Genomic DNA, 18,158 nt, shown 5'->3' with positions numbered 1-18,158 from the left:
ACATTGTGGATTGAGGAATTCCAGCACTCTGGCCAGACTAAAGAGAACAATGACATATTCTCGATGAATCTCTAGGCTTTCAAATGTATTCATTTGACTAGGAGCAAAAAACTAAGAGAAAAAACAAAGCAGACCTGTGCCCTGTCACAGCTTGATAAATGGAAAATCAGTTTAGTCTCTATATTCCTCCAGTGTCCTGAACTGCAGGAGGACTCCCCACATACTTTCTTGTCCTATGGAGTTTATTATTGGGCATTCAAAATGAAGCCTTTGATGAATTATCACTACAGTCATGTTAGTTGGTTTGACATCTTATTATTGTGGCAAGATTCCTCAAGAAAACCGCTTAAAGAGACATTATTAATTTCAATTTATAGCTTTGGGGATTGCTATCCTTGACAAGATGGACCCATGTCCCTCATCTTGTAAGAAGGAATTTTATCGCAGTGAAATAGAAGTGATCTGCTCACCAAAGACAGGAAGAAAAAGAGGGGAGATAGGGAGGGAGAGAGAGAGAGAGAGAGAGAGAAAGAAGAAGAAGGAGAAGGAGAAAGAGAAGGAGAAGGAGGAGAAGGAGAAGAAAAAGAAGAAGAAGATGAAGTTTCCAAGGGTCCAAGACCCTGCCACCAAACACATTCCCTCAAAGATATACTTCCTCTAGTTAGGCCACACAATCTGAAGTTTCCAGAACTTTTTGTAGGATAAATGCCTCCTTTTTTATGTTGGCCACCCGGCTAGCTTAGCACAAAAATAACCACAAGAAACTCTATTAATTAAAAGACTGCTTGGCCCATTAGCTCTAGCTTCTTATTGTCAAACTTTTATATCTTAATTTAACCCATTTCTGTTAAGCTGTATATCACCACACGGCAGTGACTTACTGGCAAATGTTTGGCACGTCTGACACTGATGACTCCATGTCATCTTGCTGACTCCACCTTCTTCCTCGCAGCATTCAGTTTTGTCTTCCCTGCCTACTCAAGTTCTGCCCTATCACTCTGCCAAGGCAATTTCTCTATTCAATAATGGTAATCAGAGCACACAGAGGTACCTCCAGGAGACAAAGCCTTTATCTCATAAGTGCATTAACAGATATAAACCATAATAGCTCGTTCTAAAATGTTACATAGTATTTTACATGCATTTACAATATTGCAAATCAATACGTTAACTCTGAAATCAGAACAGAAACGAATGTCATGGAAGACATGTTCCTGGACACTAGTGCATGACCAGTGAGTGTCTAAAGATGTGCCTTAGTTGGTACAGTCCTTGCCTAGTGTGATGAGGTTCTGGGTTTGGTTCCCAACACCATGTAAGTTGGGTATAGTTGTACACACGCAGAATGCCCGCAATAAGGATGTGGATGTAGGAGGAACAGTAGCTCGAAGTTATCCTTAGTTGCAATTTGGACATCAGCCTGGACTACCTGATAACCTGTCTTTAAAAAACAAAAGTAGCGAGGGGACAAATCACAAACACAATTAAGGAGAAGGAGTATAACAAGGAGATGGGGAAAATGAGTCAAGGGAGAAAGATGGGAAGATGAATGTTCCTCACCTTTAGACTTTAGTGTATTTTTTCTAACATCATTGGACTGCTCCTGGTGTGCTCTTCCTCAATAACAATGCCTGTCTAAGGTGAGCAGATGCATCAGTGATGTCCATGAGACCTGGGACATTCATATGTGTTTCTTTATTGAATTTTTGGGCTGTCCTTTTTGCCACAAACTTGTTCTTCAATAATAGATGGACAGCTTAGAAAATTCACAATAGAAAAAATGAATGTGATGTGGGGAAAGGTTTGAGAGGTAATAAGTGCATTATGGGACACAGGAAGACATGGGGTGTACCTGTGCCACCACACAGCCACAGCTATGAGCTCTACCATGGGGCAGGAAGGGCAGGACTCAACCAGGAACCACCCGAGGGGCTCCAGCCCAAAGCCAGGATATAACAACATCTCTGGGCCATGCCATGTGTTTAACACTTTAGAAGGCATGAATCTATTGAGGCCTCAATTTCCTATCTGGGTACAGTGAGAAGCCTGTTCTTACCTGTCTGACTAAAACTCAGGAAGACTGCAAAGGAGCTGACTTCCATGGGAATCAGTACTCTCCTGCGAGTCCATCACTCAAGATGCTATGGTTGGGTGGTGAAATAGAGACTTTGGGTTACCTAAAGTCCGTCTGAAATATCATTACAGAAAGAAAGGATTGTTAGGTGAGGCCTTGGAGGTAGGGTAGATTAGTGTTTTATTTGTTGAGACAGGGTCTCATGTCTCCCATGCTGTCCTCACACTGGCTTTGCAGGTTCAACTTGAGCTTAGGTCATCTTGCTTCTACTTCACAGGTACTAAATTTACAAGTGAGGCCACCGAGGCCAGTGAGGACAGCAGCGGTCATTGAACCCAGGACTTGCTACATGCTAGTCAGCCACTCTGCCAACTGAGGTATGTCTAGATCTGTTGAGTGTATATTCCTGCTATCCAGAATTCTCTGTAACTCACCAAGGCCTGCAACTATCCTGCATTTTTCTGTTTGGAGCAGAGTGGAGAGCACAACACTCAGCCTGTGGCCCTTTTCTCCTACTGGACCCACTATGTCAGATTCTTCTGCCAATTGATCCTCACACTGTTGCCAACACCCTGGTGGGTTCTTTCTCTACGTGCTTAATAATCCAGGGGCAATTTCCTAAAGTTAAGCTTGTGGCTTCCATGACTGCACCCTTCTCTCAAGGCTCAAACTGTAACCAGCATACAGATTCTTCCTTACTGTGCTTTCTAACTCTGAATTGAAGAAGGTGACCTTTCATCATTTATGTTCATCTTAACGTAGTTTTTTGGGAATATTTAATTCCTCATATTGATGAAAGAGTGTTTTAAGCAGGAATTAGACATACCTCAGCAATCTTTTGAAATATTAGCTTAGTTCTCAACATGGGAAAAGTTATGGGTCTTCCTGTCAAGTGAAGGGGACACCGGGTTTAGAAGGGGAGGAGCTGAATGGCTTCCTCTGTGTTCCCAGAAAGGTTCCTGGAAAGGTAAGCAAAGCTTCTTGTCAGTTCAGGAAAGCTAGGTAGCAGAGTGTCAAAGGCTGTTAGCCATGACATCAGCGGTCCCATCTCTGGACATTCCATTGTATCCTGGAGATCTCTAGGAATCCCGTGATGTCACCTTGTTGTAGCAACACCAACTGCCATTAGGACATTCCTCAGTCCCTAGAGGGTAGAGCATCAGTCATGTTCTCAAGACTGAGGCGTCGCGTATTTGTGAGACAGAATGGAGAAGGTCCAGAGACCAGAGAGAGGCAGAAGGAAGTTGCGGTTCACTTCTGGAAAAGGCCAAGTGAGTCATGGGCAGGAGAAACTCAGATTGCCGAAGGAGGTGCACTTGAGGTGGAATTTCCAGTAATGGGGAGGAGAAGCTGGAGCTTCAGAGGAGAAAATGTACATCCCTGATTATCATACTTCCTGAAAGTCAAGTGTTCCCAGATATTAGATGGACCGTCTCCTAAGCCAGAGACTGAGAAGGCCAAGGCTGTTGTCCTGGGACCACCACTTAGTTCTTACCTTTACTGTGGTTTGGGGTGTAATGTTGGGACAGAAAGAGACAAGCAGGAGGCAGGGAGGGACTAAAGTTTCCCCATCTTTGGTCAGACATCACTATACTACACTTGTAGTAGTTGACTTTAGGTTCAGTTGCTGTCTAACACTGTTCCCATAGAGACAAATGTGCTCCTGGCCAAGACCTTTCATCCTCAGAGTGTTCAGTAGTCTGCTCAGCAGAATTCCTCTGACCTCCTTTCTCTGACAGTGACCCCATTAGCGATCTAAATCAGCAGTTGAGGATGGCAGTTAGATCACAGTGTGACTAAACTTCTGTCAGGTTTATGGGACCAGGGCAGAGAATGGCTACTGAGTGTCAGCTTCAATGATCTGGGCTGTCAATGGTTGACTGGGTGAGTCTCTTGACCATGATGAAGCCCTGCGTGACTTGCCAAGACACAGTCATGGGCCATTAGTAAGCAGCAATGAGACCTCATGTCTTCCTAACACCTGAGTACCTGTGCCCTCTGCCATTTTTGTCCTTGTTTCTAAATCAAAGCAGGCTTCAGGACTCTGGACCATGCTGCATTCTATTCTTCTGTGAATATTCCTGAAGATGTGGTCTCTGTAGTCTCCTGAAGAATTATAGGGAGGCAGAGGAAAACCCTGGCTGCTTACATAGCCACATCTCTAGAGTGATGGGAGATTTCAGATGCACAAAGGGGGCCTGTCAACCTGTCCTAATATATTTTGGTTGTTACTGGGTTCCAGATATAATTTTCTGTTTGGGATTCTGTCAATCTCCTGCGCCTTTTTGCTATGCAATTTTACCTGTTTTCTACCTACACACAGAATGCTCTAAGGAGCCAGCATCCCACCCAGTGCTCCTAAACAAGAAGCAGATAAAGAAGGAAGAGGAGAGGCTGACCACAGAGCTGCAAATGATGACCAGGGAAAGAAATGACCTGAAAGACCAGCTGATGATCCTCACTGAAGGCACCAAAGACAATAGGTATCCATTGTTTCAGACTTCATGTGGCTGTAGGCAATGTCAACCTCACCTTCTGTCTTTGAAGGTCTTGATTTCTAGGAGGCTTTTCCAAGCCTCATTCCTAAATTCTTCTTCTCAGGGGAGAGACAGACATGAAATGTGAGGGGGCATGATATGTGGCCTCTAACATTTCTGCTCTCACCAAATGAAAAGCAGGGCCTGTGGTCCTAGTCACACAACTCAGGGATTTAGGCCAGTACTGTGTAGTTCCTAGCATGTATTTAAATATGTGATGACTTTCAAAGGTGGCTTGCATGAGATATAACTACCTTCTCTTAGTTTGTGGTGAGTCTCTACATTCCCGGCATGTGGTTATGTGCTGAAAGCCTCTGGTAGCAGCTGGGGGGGCCTGGTTTCACTTGGGACATCTCAGTGTCTAACTGGAAGTGCTGGGGCTCATCACAGCTTCTCTCTAGTTTTGTCTATTGTACTCTTAGACAATAGAGCTCTGTGCATATCTTTAGCATCCAATGGGTGACGCTGTCACTCTCTGCATTTCTATAGTTCTCCATTTCTCTCTATCTCTCACTCTCTCATGTAAACATGTGTGCACACACACATTTGGAGGTTTGTGAGTTCCTAAACTCTGGGAGCCAGTGATCTGTGGTGGTTACTCATGATGTCCTTCACCCACTGTCCAGAAGATGCCAGTGCTGAGCCCTGGGAGCCCCACTTAAAGCAAGACTGCTTGTGTCCTACATGCTCACCTTGGTGGCACCTAGGAATCCGTAGGGGAATTTATATCACTTCCCTTCTCTTAAGACTTCAAACCAGAATGATGTGCTTTAATAATTCAGTGATTGTCAACCAGGACCCAGAATCAGTGTTCTGAAACAGGAGAGATGTCATTGCAATGTCTGGTATATGGAGACATGTGACCGAGACTCCTGGTAGCATAGAGAACTAGACTGACTTTCTAGTCCTATTCAGTGAGGTCATGCAGTCAGGGCACTCCCCATCTCACATGGAACTTCTGCTTTCCTGGGGGACAGAATAGCAAGTATAAAACTAGCAGGATTTCCCAGTACATAGGAAAGAAAATCTTGCATCCACTGGCAGAGGGTAGATCAGGATATGACTTGAGTTCCTGTGATCATTGAAGCCTATGTTCATGGGTACGTTTCTCCCGTTTTCTAGTCCCTACAAGAACCAAAAGTCAAATGCTTTGTATGAGAAGGGAAAGTTGGATCACAAACATATTGTGATGGAGCTAAACAGTTTCAAGAAAGAGAACACTGAGATCTACGATAGTTTCAAGGAGCTGAGGAAGGAAACATTCTTCTATCGGTAAGTGTCCTTCTCGGCATGGTTCACAAAACTGGTGAAATGGCCATCTCTGAATTCCTTTTTCTGTGGAAGGAGTGTCCACATCTCTGGTTCTAGACTTTTTGCCTCTTAGCAAACAGCTCTTGAACTTTTGTCTTTGGGACTCAGTTGTGCTAAGTGTGAAAGAGACTGTTGTCCCCTGCCACCATTGTCCTAGGGCCTCAGTAGCCTGTAGATAGAAGAGGTATTTACATTCTCAGGTGAATGTCAGGCAGCCTTGAACTTCTGGAGCTCAGGCCCATTCTTTACAGGTCTGGGGCTGTTGAATATTTAGATATGATATGCTCACCTTGGGTAACTTGCCTTTCCTTTGAGGGTGTTTGCTCACTACATGCTGATGTTTCCCCATTACCATTGACAATTAGGCAAGCTGGGGAACTACTCCTTCTACTGAAGGGACATGGATCCTTTTAGGTGTTGGGGTTTTCATTAGAGTTTGATAATTTATAGCATTACGTGTTCTCTCATTTGAGTTCCAGAGTGTAGGTGAAATGAATCTATCAGACTTTTAGCTATGTATTTCAGGAAACATGAGGTCTTTTGGGGTGATGGTTCCAGGAAATTAGGGGTAGCAGGAGGAAGCCTGCAGGGCCTTACTATGCATAGTTTGTCTACAGGGATTTGCACAGCCGACTACTGATGGAAAGGACTCAGCTAAAGAAGAAGGTGGATAAGCTGAGGCAGGAGGAAAGGAAACTGCAGAATGATTGGACCGTGTTGAAGTACCACCTGGAGGATTTGAAATTGATCAATAATGACCAAGACGAAGAGATTAGTTACCTCAAAATCCAGCAAAAACAGGTAGAGGGCAGGCAACAAGTCAGGCTAAGCTCTGGCACCATTTGCCCATTTGAATGCCTCTCTACCCATCCAACCACCAGGGTTTAACCCATCAGCTTACTCATCCATCCTCCCTTCCAGCCACCAACCTCATATTATCCAGGCATTCCCTTCAGTGTCCATGCACAAGGACTTCTGGGAAGCTTTTGTCTTATGGAGGATTGAAATATGGGCAAGCCTTCCTTTCTGCTCTCCTTGAAGCTGCAATTTAGAAAAGAAGATGGTTCAATAATATATCACACACGTACATGTATTTATGATCGGTAGCTTTCTAGAAACAGAATTTACTGTAAGTGGGTTCTGGGACCTAAGGCTCTTTGTTTGGCAGGGATCATGTCCCATCACAGGTGAGAAGCAGTTTGCAAGGTGGAGGTCCCTGTGCCAGTGCCAAAAGAGTGCTTCTCATACTCATGGATTTGTGTGGCCTGTGGGCTTCTCTTTTCTGCCTGCATCCCAATGTTCTCTTTGCTTTCTCTGAATTCTTGGTTCACAGTGACAGAATCCTGAGTAGCATCTTGTCAGCCCTGATTTCTTTTCGTGGTGCTGGAGAGTTCTCCCATCCAGCAGATATATCTTATGGATGACTGGATGACCTTCTTGGGGCTTTTGACAAGCTGTTGTTGGATCGTGGGAGATTTGGGCCTATAGCAGGGGAATTTCTCTAAGCAGCTAAATGTAGTCTGTCTAAGCAAATCATTTTTCTGTCAATTATTTTAGTCTCCGAGGAATTATGGCTGAGTTGTGAGACTTTTCTGAAAGAACTGGTGTGGTTATTTTAAACTCAACTGTTTATTGACCATGATGTGTCTTTCTGTGACGTCTCTTTCGCCATATTTCTCTTTCTTTAACATGCACTCCTTGTGGGTTTTGAGTGTGAGTGCACACATGTGTGTTTGCATGTGTTTGTGTGTGTGTGTGTATGTGTAGTATAAGGATATGGGTGTTGCGGTGCATTAAACATGTGCATTTTCTAGCACAGGCCACTGTGTTCCAGTCACTCTGTACCACAAACTGGGGTTTCTTTCTTCTCCAGATGCTTTTGTGTTAACTTGTCTAGCTGACCAGCAAGTTATTGGGATCCTTTCTCTGTGCTTAGATATGTATGACTGTCTATAACCCTCAACAAAGAACACAATTTTTTTCTTAAACAGGAGCTCAAGAGTTTGGAAGAAAGCTTTCAGTTCCTGCAGAAGCAAAGGGAAATGGTCATGCAGGAAAAGCACTTGGTCAAAAAGCTACAGCATCACTTTCAGGTCTCTCAGATGAGGTAGGAGCCCAGACTGGGGAGAGGAGGTAGAGCCAAGGGGGGCCCATGGACTTGGGGTCAATATCAATTCTGTCCATCTCTGAGGCTACAAGCTAGAGCAGGGAAAATAAGACCTAAGAGAATTGAGCTGTACCAGTCAACAAGAAATTCTGGCCAGTATATTTTGTGTTTGATACTCAGTGTGTCTGTAGAATTTAGTCTCTATACCTCCCTTCTGAAAACTGAGTTCTCCCAAGGCTTTCTCTGAACTCACAGAGAAATGCCTGTCTCAGACTTCCAAGATAATAGGTTTATAGGTGTGCATCAATGGGTATGGTAAAATTCGCGTTTTTATTTAGAAAAATACAAGGTAGATCAGAGATTTCCATCTTTAACACTTCTCTGTGTAACATTTGCCAATTTCCTGTGTAACATACTCTCTGGATAGAATTGGTTAAGGACTTCCCTGGATGACCCAGGCAGATACTGGGCAGTAGGGAAGATCAGAACTTTCTCTGGTGTGTTCTGTTACCAACTCCCAAAGCCAGGATGCAGATTCCCAGGTCTAACCCAAGGAAAGCACCCATTCCTATTTGGTCGCAGAGCCTGACAGGGACAACGTTCTCAGGCACACATCTCAGGAAATGCTGCTCTAGCACGACATGCTGTCTGCATGTTGTTCATGTTCAAGATTCCTTCTGGGCATGAGGACTGAGCTTGCCACACGCCCTTGTGCACGGAGCTACGCTGCAGGCAGTTTAAGGCTATCTATTAAATTATGAATAGCTCATGTAAAACTCATGCACAACTCATGCATTTCTCATGTGCTGTTGGACTATCGTATCAATTTGCTGTTGCTGTTTACAAAATGATATCCCTGAATTATAGGAGAATACCCTTTTCTGTCTAGTAGAATGGACACTAACTGTGTTTATTTGAAATTATGACTTGTGTTTAATACTGAACAAAGTTTTAGTCCCATCTACTCTGGGATCTTATTCCTTGTGAGTATCAATAATGACATCAGTCACAAGATTAAATTCACTGTCCAGCAGAGCTGAGGTGAATTGAGGAAGCATCTTCAGCTAACATGGCAGGTCTGTTTTATTAAACTGCTTCTCTTTTCCAGGTCTAAAACTTCGCAGACTCATCTGGAACAGGCCACGGCCCAGGATGAGAGCCACCAGCAGGAGGATCTCCAGGAAGAACTAGGTGCTGAGTCCCATCCACAGCAATACTGAATTCTAAGGACACATATTCTTCTTCAATTTTGGTGACCCTTGTGTCATAGGTTCTGATTTTGCCTAGCCAGTGACCCAGCATGGCTGCTTCTGGGCCTAGATTATTATTTTTTTTTCTTTTTTTGATCATACCACTTGAGAGACCTGAGGAAACCAAAATAAGCCATAAACACCTTCTTCACATAAGGATCAAGGCATACAGACAAAAGACACCCCCAGTAGCTGGGAACTCACCGGTGAGGGAATTTCCAGCTGACCTCCCGGTGATCACACCTAATCTGATCCATGTGTCCGCTGACTCAGTTCTCGAGAAGAGAAGAATGCATCAAAAATATACTTGAGATACAGAAATCCTGAGACAAAGATTACTCAGAAGCCTACATTTACCAGCAAGTGGACTCCGCCTTGGGATAACATGATATATAAGCTCCTATGTGGAATGGATCCAGGAATCTTGAAAAAGCCATTAAAATTGTGACTACCTTCCTAGCGTTACTCCAAGGCAAGACTTGCCTGTAGTAGGTGTAGTAGGTTCTATCAATATTTAGTGATAAATGCTAATATTATTACCTTTATTTTGTTTGAGTTTTGTTTTAGGTTTTTGTTTATGTTTCATTTGGTTTTGGTTTTGCTATTTTGTTGTTATTTATTCTTGTTATTAGTACCATAATTTTCCAAGTTTATCCATTGTTTATGTTCACTATTGTTTAAAATATATTGTTTATTAATAAAAAAGCAATTTCTAACTTTTCACAGTTAATCCCAGCTTCTTTAATCAAGTGTGGTGTCACACTGCTTTAAGCCCCAAATTTCTGGGTACAGGTGGAAGCCATGGGTCAATGCCCAGTGGATGTCAACTCCTTCCCCATTGGCAGTTGGGCCACAGCTGCCTTAGTGAAGCTCCTGATGGCAGGAATGATGGTGACAGAGATCAGGTGGCATCCTTTGGGCATGGTACCTGTTCTTTTGGAGACCCCCAGTTGCTTCACCCTTCAGTGTTGTATGCAGGGAAAAGCAAAGGAAACAGTAACAGATAATAAGATTCTGAATGGAGACTTGTCTGGCATCTGCCCCCCCCATGTCCTGGGACTGGTGTCCCTGGAGTGCTAAGGTTTGTGGTTCTTTGTTCTCTTCCCTTTAGATTGCTTGGGGAACATTCACCATGCTGTGGAAAATGGCAGGCTGGAATATGTCCCCATGGTTCCCCAGTGACTCCCTGGTGACACCAAGCAGAGGTAGATGTGATGAAACCTCTGAGCTCACTTCAGGGTTTCTGTGACATAACAACATTGAGGTCCTATGGAAAGCCTTGACCAGTCTGGCCTCCATTTCATGCTCTTAAGCCAGCCCTACAGAGGACACTTGTCCTAGTATTCTGTGTTCTATGAGGAGCAGAAGCGTCTGTGTCTTAAACACACCCTCTGGCGCGGGAGGTGTCTGTGTCTCAGAGCAATGAAGCCTGAAATCACTAGAGAAAATCACCCCATTTATCATGTGTTAGAGGCCTGAGGGTACCTGAGGGGGATGCCTCTGTCTTTGGGTAGAGGAGGGAACATCTTTCATTTGGTTTGGGTTTCAGACAGGTTCTCATGTTATTCCACATTGACCTTGAAGTTACTATTTCTGGGGTTCTCTACCTGGGTTCACACTTAAGCCCCTTAAAATTACATCTATTTACACTACAATTTATTACAGTAGCAAAATTTCAGTTATGATGTAACAATAAAATATTTCAGGATGGGGCAGCACAGCTGAGGAAGTAAATCAATTGTCACATCACTGGGAAGTCTGAAAACCACTGAACTGCATGGTTAAGGCTCCCACCTCTACCTCCTGAGTGCTGGGACATTACCTGGAACATGCAATGGGGGGATCTAACCCAGCGTTTGTGTATAATAGTAAAGTGTCCTACCACCTGAGCAATGATCCTCGCCACTTCACAGCCATTTCTGGAGGCAGGCCAGTGTCTTCAGGCAGGAGGATAGTCTAGGAGGCACCCTTTTGACATCTGGGTCCCCAGACTTTCACAGCTAATTACAACAACACAAACACTGCAGCGCTCAGGCACTACCAAGACTGATCTGGATGCTGAAGAAGGCCCTTGTTGGTGGCAGAAATTTCAAGAGTAGAGCTGGAGCTGTGGTCATGGCTGTGGAAGAAACTTCTAGGAAGAAGCTGCATCATTATGGGAGCCAACACCTGCCTGGAGGCACATAGGAAAGAGTTGAAGAGGTTAAGAATCGCGATCTGTGTCCTCCCTCAAACTCACCACCATTTCCACTGGCCTAAACCAACTGGGAATCTGCATAAGAGAACCTATTTTGTAGCCTACTGGAGGTCAGCCCATGGGAGTATAGGAGAGGCAGAAAAGTGCAGAGGTGATGTAGGGAAAACTGAAACTCTAGCCCAAGCTGCCTAGTTCCCACTCTCGTGGCTCCTTCAGCCTTTCTGCTTCCTTTAGTGCAGTGTAAATATGTACATTTTCATATACACATGGATGTTGGGGTCAACTGGTCTTCCCCTGATACCACACAAATACACTCATACACACACACACACACACACACACACACACACACACACACACCATAGATTACTGGTTTGAATCTCACCAAATAGGCTGGCTTGGTAGCCTACAGGTATCACATGTCTGCCTTTTTCTTTAACATGTGTACCACCACACATGACTTTTTAAACATGGATTTGGATGATCAACCTCACCCTCGTACTTTCCTGACTGAGCTATCTCTTAGGCTATGACTTTTGAGTCAGTGGTATTACAAGTTTCAGGGCTTAAGCTGGAGCTTGCTTAGCTATCGAGGATTTAGTCTTGACACTGATGGAGTTAAGAGTCACTCAAGGTCAGGGCTGGTAGTAGTAAGCATGAGTCCAAGTCTGAGGAAGAGGAGGTGATGGTGATTAGGCAGTTAGGAGTACTAAAATAAATGGCAATGTTGGGAGAGCAGCTGGGGAAGAGGAGGTTGGTGGGAGAGCACTGGAGGGGAAGAGAGGTTGATGGGAGAGCACAGGAGGCTGAGATTTCAAAATAAATAACAAATCTCTATGTCTTTATTTGGGAGCTGCTTGTCAGCCCAAAGAAAATTCCAGCAACCATCCCCTCTGGATCTGATCCAATAGCAGAATAAGAAGCCAGGGCGAGGGCACAAGGACTGAGAGAGACAGCTCAGTCTGCAGTGCGTTTGCTGTGCAAGCATGAAGACCTGAGTTTGATCTGCAGAACCCATGAAATGGAAGGCCATGGCCAGGACTGCCTCAGCAGTTAAGAGCATGGACTCCTTTTGCAGAAGATCTGAGTTCAATTCCCAGCACCCAAGTGTGATGACTTTGAACGGCCTGTATATCTACCTTTAACAACCAATGCTCCATTTCTAGGATTCGTGTGGACACATGCACACATGCGTGCGCACACACACACACACACACACACACACACACACACACACACTAAGAATCAGCCAGAGAACAGGGACCATCAAATAAGGGGGCAGAAAGACAGAGTCTCATGAAGGGAACCATGTAATGGAGGACACAGGCTCATTAGACAGGATGAGCTGAGGCTATGACTTGGCATTGATTGTCTTCATTTTCATTACACTTCTTGAAGCCAGTCCTAGCACCCTCCTCTGCTAGGTCTTCTCTCTCTCTCTCTCTCTCTCTCTCTCTCTCTCTCTCTCTTCCTCCCTCTCCCTCTCTCTCTCCCCCTCTCTCTCCCTCTCCCTCCCCCCTCTCTCTCCCTTCCTTCCTTTCTCTCTCTCTCTCTCTCTCTCTCTTACTTTTTTTTTTTGAGAATAAAACAGTGAACTTACGAAACAACCTGAAAGAGAAAGGAAGACTGGATGGCAGGGAAATTTAATGTGGTCAGGGAGAGAAGGAGGGATAGTCAGGCAATGCTCTTCAATGACATTTGACCTCGAACTTTCTGGAGAAGCAATAAACTTGACTAGTATGTAAGTTGAGCTGGGCACAGAAGCCCTTTTTGCGCATAAAAAATGAATACAACAAAATAAAAACACCATGGTTTCAAAAGCCTGGAGAAGATGTCCTGATGGAGTCACCAGTGGTTCCCACAGTGGGGCTGTAGGGCCAGGGGACAGTAGGTGGGGACGCAGAAAAGCAACAGCAAGAGTCGATTTCCATGGAGATAGGCTTTATTCTTGGGCCAGAGAGAAGGCATCCAATCCCCAAAGAAATTTGTCAATGATGAAGAGCCACAGCAGGTATAAAATGTGGTCAAAATGCAGAAAAATCTCATCTTCCACATGCTTAACCTAGAAAAAGTTTCCTATATCCCCTGCCCACCAACCTATATTCCATCATAGAGCAGACTGAATGATACAGGTATGGATTATTTAGGGTTTGTTTCTTGCATGCTCTGGACACACTCCATGTCGGGGGAGACCCTGTATCTGATACCCTCAACACACACTCGGTCAATATTTTGCAATAACTGAAAGGCCAAAGGGTGAGAGTTTCTGTTTTGACCACATTTTATGCATCATTGTGGGGCCCTTGGCTTGACAAATATTTGGAAATGAGAGCCCTTCCAGCTGGGTCAAGGATGAAGACTGTTGTCATGGCAATATGGGGCTGCTGCGCATCCCATGTCAGTCTTGGGAACCACGTAAGATGACAAAAAATCCATCCAGGTTCCTGGATCACTGGAGAAGAGCTGCTGGGTGATCATCCAGCTGAGATTCCCAGTGAGGTTGGAGGTCTGCCTGTGATGTCAGCAAGCATCTCCTTAACAAACCCAGTACCTTTGGTCCAGTTTCTACCCAGCCCTTACTGTGTAGATAGGAATCACTGTCTTCTACAGGCATCAGTGATACTTTCTCTGGGTCTGTCACTCATCTTCTAACTCTCCACAGCAGTATTTTGTTCCACAGACATTCAGAATTTGTACCTAGTCAAGTCTGTCAGTCTGAGGCTTTGTTATACAATAAGAAAGAACTCCTCCAACCCAATACTCTAATATTTCTCTCTCATTCTTCCCTTTTGTTTCTAAGTAGATCATTAATTGTCAACTTCCTATTCTTGCTGGTGGTGTAAAAGGCTCGTTTCTGTTGTGTTTACTATGCATTCTCTACTCTGTTTTCTGAGACAGCATTACTTTCCTCTGGGTCACATTTAGGGGGCTGTCTCTAGAGTTTTGTAGTTTGTGCTAATAATATAACTATCCTTATATTATGTTTTTTTTAATTTTTTTTATATTATGTTTTTAATCCTGAGATTTTGACAGTTTTTTCTATTTATTCTTTCATATTAGTTATAGAATAAACTGTTTTCACCAAAAATAGAAGTTTTGTTTACTAACTTACACTTATGAGCTAATTTGAGAAATATTGCCTTTACAACACTGAGCCTTCCTTAGAGAAACATAGTGTATTTCTCTCATTTATTCTTCTTTTGCTTACATAATAAAGACATGACTTTTCCTTACATTTGCTATCTTAGTTTGCTTCAGGTTGTTGAATAAAATATCCAAGGATGAATAATTTATAAGAAGCGGTTTGGTTTGGCCGCAGGTTTTGGAGGGTAAAAGCCTAAGACTGGGTGACCTCCATCTGCTTGGCTCCCTTAAGAATCAGCCCCATCAATAGCAGGAGTCCTTGGGATGGAGATCACATGATGATGAGGAAGCAGGAGAGTCAGTGGAGAGATGGACCAAGGTTAGATCAGCCTGCTCTCCAGTTGAGCAATGCCGTCCCTGTAACTTTCCCTGAGGCATCACTTAGAACACCATTATGCTGAGTTTTGGTTGGGAGGAACAACAGTACTGGCCTTGACATCTCCCATCAGTTATTATTTCCAGGTGTGTTAAAGATCTTGCTTTTGTCTGAATTCCCCCTCTTGGCTGCTATGGTAATGTGCATCTAGAATATACTCAGAAGGCCCCTGTGGTAAAGGGTTGGACTCCAGCCCATGGTGCTTTGGGGAACAGAGGGGACCTATAAGAAATGGAGACTGGAGGGAGGACTTCTCATAGGCTAGCCACCTTTGAGTGAGACACTGAGAGCCCAGTCTGTCCTCTGTCATATCTGGACAGGTGAAAGGCTTGTCATGTGCTGCCACCACAAGGGGCTACCTCACCACAGGCCCAAAACAGTGACCACAACCAATCAGAACTAAAGCCTTTAAAATGGAAACTAAAGTAAATCCATTCTCTTTGTCCTTGACTCTCCCTGGAACTTGTTAGAATAAAAAACACTTACACCCTTACCCAAGCAGTGGTGATTAACATATCTGAGGGATCTGCATATTTCCTTGTGCCCAGAGATTCATAATAAAATAGTTAAAAAGAAAAAAAATCATAAAGGCAGAAACCTCTTAATATCTAATCTTGCTATATAGTTTATCCAAACAATTTTGTCCTCCTCTAAGAACCATGATGTTTATCTCCCTCCCTCAAATATTTGAATCTTGTGTTTCTTTGTCTTATCTTATTGCTTAGGCTAGGAATGCAGTCTCATCCTGGCCAGCCTCAGGTTCAGAGGCCACCTTGAGTTGTTGTTGCTGGCTAGGCCTCTGTAATTCTGCCATGAAACTCAGTGTTACCCTTAGTTTTTTGGTTTTTTGTGTGTGTGTTGTTGCATTGTACAGCTTGCATAATTCCATGTCAGTTTTAACTAGGAAATGATGTGTACTTCTGTAAAAATGTGTATTTAACATCCACGGAGATGGTCATGTGGTTTTCCTCCTTTAACCTATTAGCAGAATGGAATTATTAACAGATTTCCAAATATTAAATCACATTTACTTTCCTGAGAAAAAGCCTTTCTTCCTCAGGGTATGTTGGACTTTCAGTTCTTTTCTGAATCATTTTTGCTGTTTTTTATAGATCTCTTCTTAAAAACATTCATAACCATATGGTTGATGTTTGAAGCCAGGAATATTCTGAAATCCCTTGGAACATCCTGGATACATGATGTGGAATGTTCTAGATCTTCATGAATGAATTTGCTAATTGAAAAGTAATAAAATAAAAAAGCAGAATTGTGAGGTAGATCTGAAGCTAGTGGATGAGCTCTCTGGAACCAATCTGCTTCCTGCCTTTATAGTCATCACTTCTTCCTTTCAATCTCCAGTAGTCAAAACTAAGTCCAGGGCAGAGGGAGAACCACAGGTCCCATTCACTCATCTTGGTGGATGATGGCTGCATCAGAACGACAACATTCATAATTGCCACTTGACGGGCAACTTTGAGAAGAAGTATGTAGTCACCCTGGGTGTGGAGGTTCACCCTTGTGTTCCATATCAACAGAGGAGCTATCAAGTTAGATGTGTGAGACACAGCTGGCCAGGAGAAGTTTGAGGCCTGCATGATGGCCACTGTTTTCAAGCTTAGATTTCTATTATAATGTTTGTTGTGGTAACAAGAGTTACTTATGAGAACAAATCTAATTGGCATAGTTATTGGGTATGTGTGTGTGAAAACATCCCCATTGTGTTGTGTGGCAACAATGTGTCTATTAGAGAGGAAAATGAATGCAAAATTATTCATATTCCACTTAAAGAAGTACCTTCATCACTGAGAAATTTATGCCAAAAGTAAGGACAACTTTGAAAAGTCATTCTTAAGGTATGCCAGAAAGCTCACTGGAGATCCTAACTTGGAGTTTGTTGCCATGCCTGCTCTTGCCCGACCCCATGTGAGCTGGTTATGGACCAGCTTTGGCAGCACAGTGCACCTATGATTTAGAGGTTGCTCAAATGTCTGCCCTCCTGGATGAGGATGATGACCTGTGAGAAAGTGGGGATGGTCGCCTGCATCCTCAGAGGTCCAGCTTTGCAACCAACTGTCCTGTGATGTCCCTGTGTGCCTCCTCATCTAGCTACACAGAATGTATGCTTTTCTTCGATGCTGAAGGAGATGAATGGGCTCCCGAGTGAATGTGGAAGTTAAAACAAACCTTATCTTTGTTTAGATTGAATTTAACTGTTTGGAGAACAGTTGAATATCAAAGATAGGGCTGATGCCATCACAACGAAATAGTCACTGGTGAGATCTTGTTTGTTACTCTCGTCCCAATTTATGTTTTTTAGAAACATAACAAAGTTGTGTTGAAAATAATCCAAGAAATTAAAAATAGGGCTTGTTTAGATGGAATATGCCTTTAATCCCAGTACTAAGAAGGCAAACAGGGGTGGATGTCTGTGAGTTTGAGGCCAGCATGCTCTACATAGTGAGTTCCAGAACAGTCAGAGCAAATGCTGAAAGCCTGTCCCTTAAATATTAAATAAACTGGAGAAAAGTTAACTGGTATATAGGAACGGTTTGAGCTTTGGTGAATTGAAATTTGAAGGTGTTAAAGCTAAAGCGGTTTCAATCATTTTAATTAAAGGTAATAACCTGAAGTCACAGAGGCAGAAATTCAGACTGCCTAAGTATTGTTGAGACTTTCCGTCTCCAAATAGCCAGAAAAGTAAATCAAAAAAGAAGATATTATGGGTATTTTTACTAGGGGTTTTTGCAGCAGAAAATCCGAATGTTTGAATTCTCAGCAATATCTTCCCAAAGGAAAGGAGTTCATATTGTATTTAGGAATGCTTCTGGTTCATTCCGGGCCTGCTGTGATTTAAGTGTCTGGTCACATGTTTGAACAACTACTCCCCAGCGGGGGTTGCTGTTTGGAAAGGCTGCAGAACCTCTGGGGACTTATTGAAAGAAGTGGATCACTGGGCCAGCCCTGCTCCACTTCCTGTGTGTGCTCTACTTGGGAGTACAGCTGCCCTGTGACCAGATGACTGTATGTCCACCATCATGCCTCCCCCAGGAACCCTCAGCCACAGTTAAGTCTCCCTTTCTTAAGCGGCTCTTCATGAAAAGTAGTGAATATAAGCTCTTTGTGTGTTTTGCATTTTGCAGAGCATCACCCGAGATGGAAAAT

The 18,158-nt window shown here is 43.5% G+C and overlaps 1 pseudogene; it reads left to right on the top strand.

Annotated features, from left to right (window-relative positions):
- Window positions 1–3,003: 3,003 nt before the first annotated feature.
- LOC121460782 lies at window positions 3,004–17,016 on the top strand (annotated as a pseudogene).
- Window positions 17,017–18,158: the final 1,142 nt, after the last annotated feature.

This window comes from Microtus oregoni, unplaced genomic scaffold (genome assembly GCF_018167655.1).
Source record: "Microtus oregoni isolate MIOR12 unplaced genomic scaffold, Mior012 000000F_ref0000247, whole genome shotgun sequence".
In the NCBI taxonomy this organism is placed as follows: Eukaryota; Metazoa; Chordata; class Mammalia; order Rodentia; family Cricetidae; genus Microtus; species Microtus oregoni.
The sequence above is the reverse complement of the archived record's forward strand: the minus strand, read 5'-3'. Positions and strand labels throughout refer to the sequence as shown.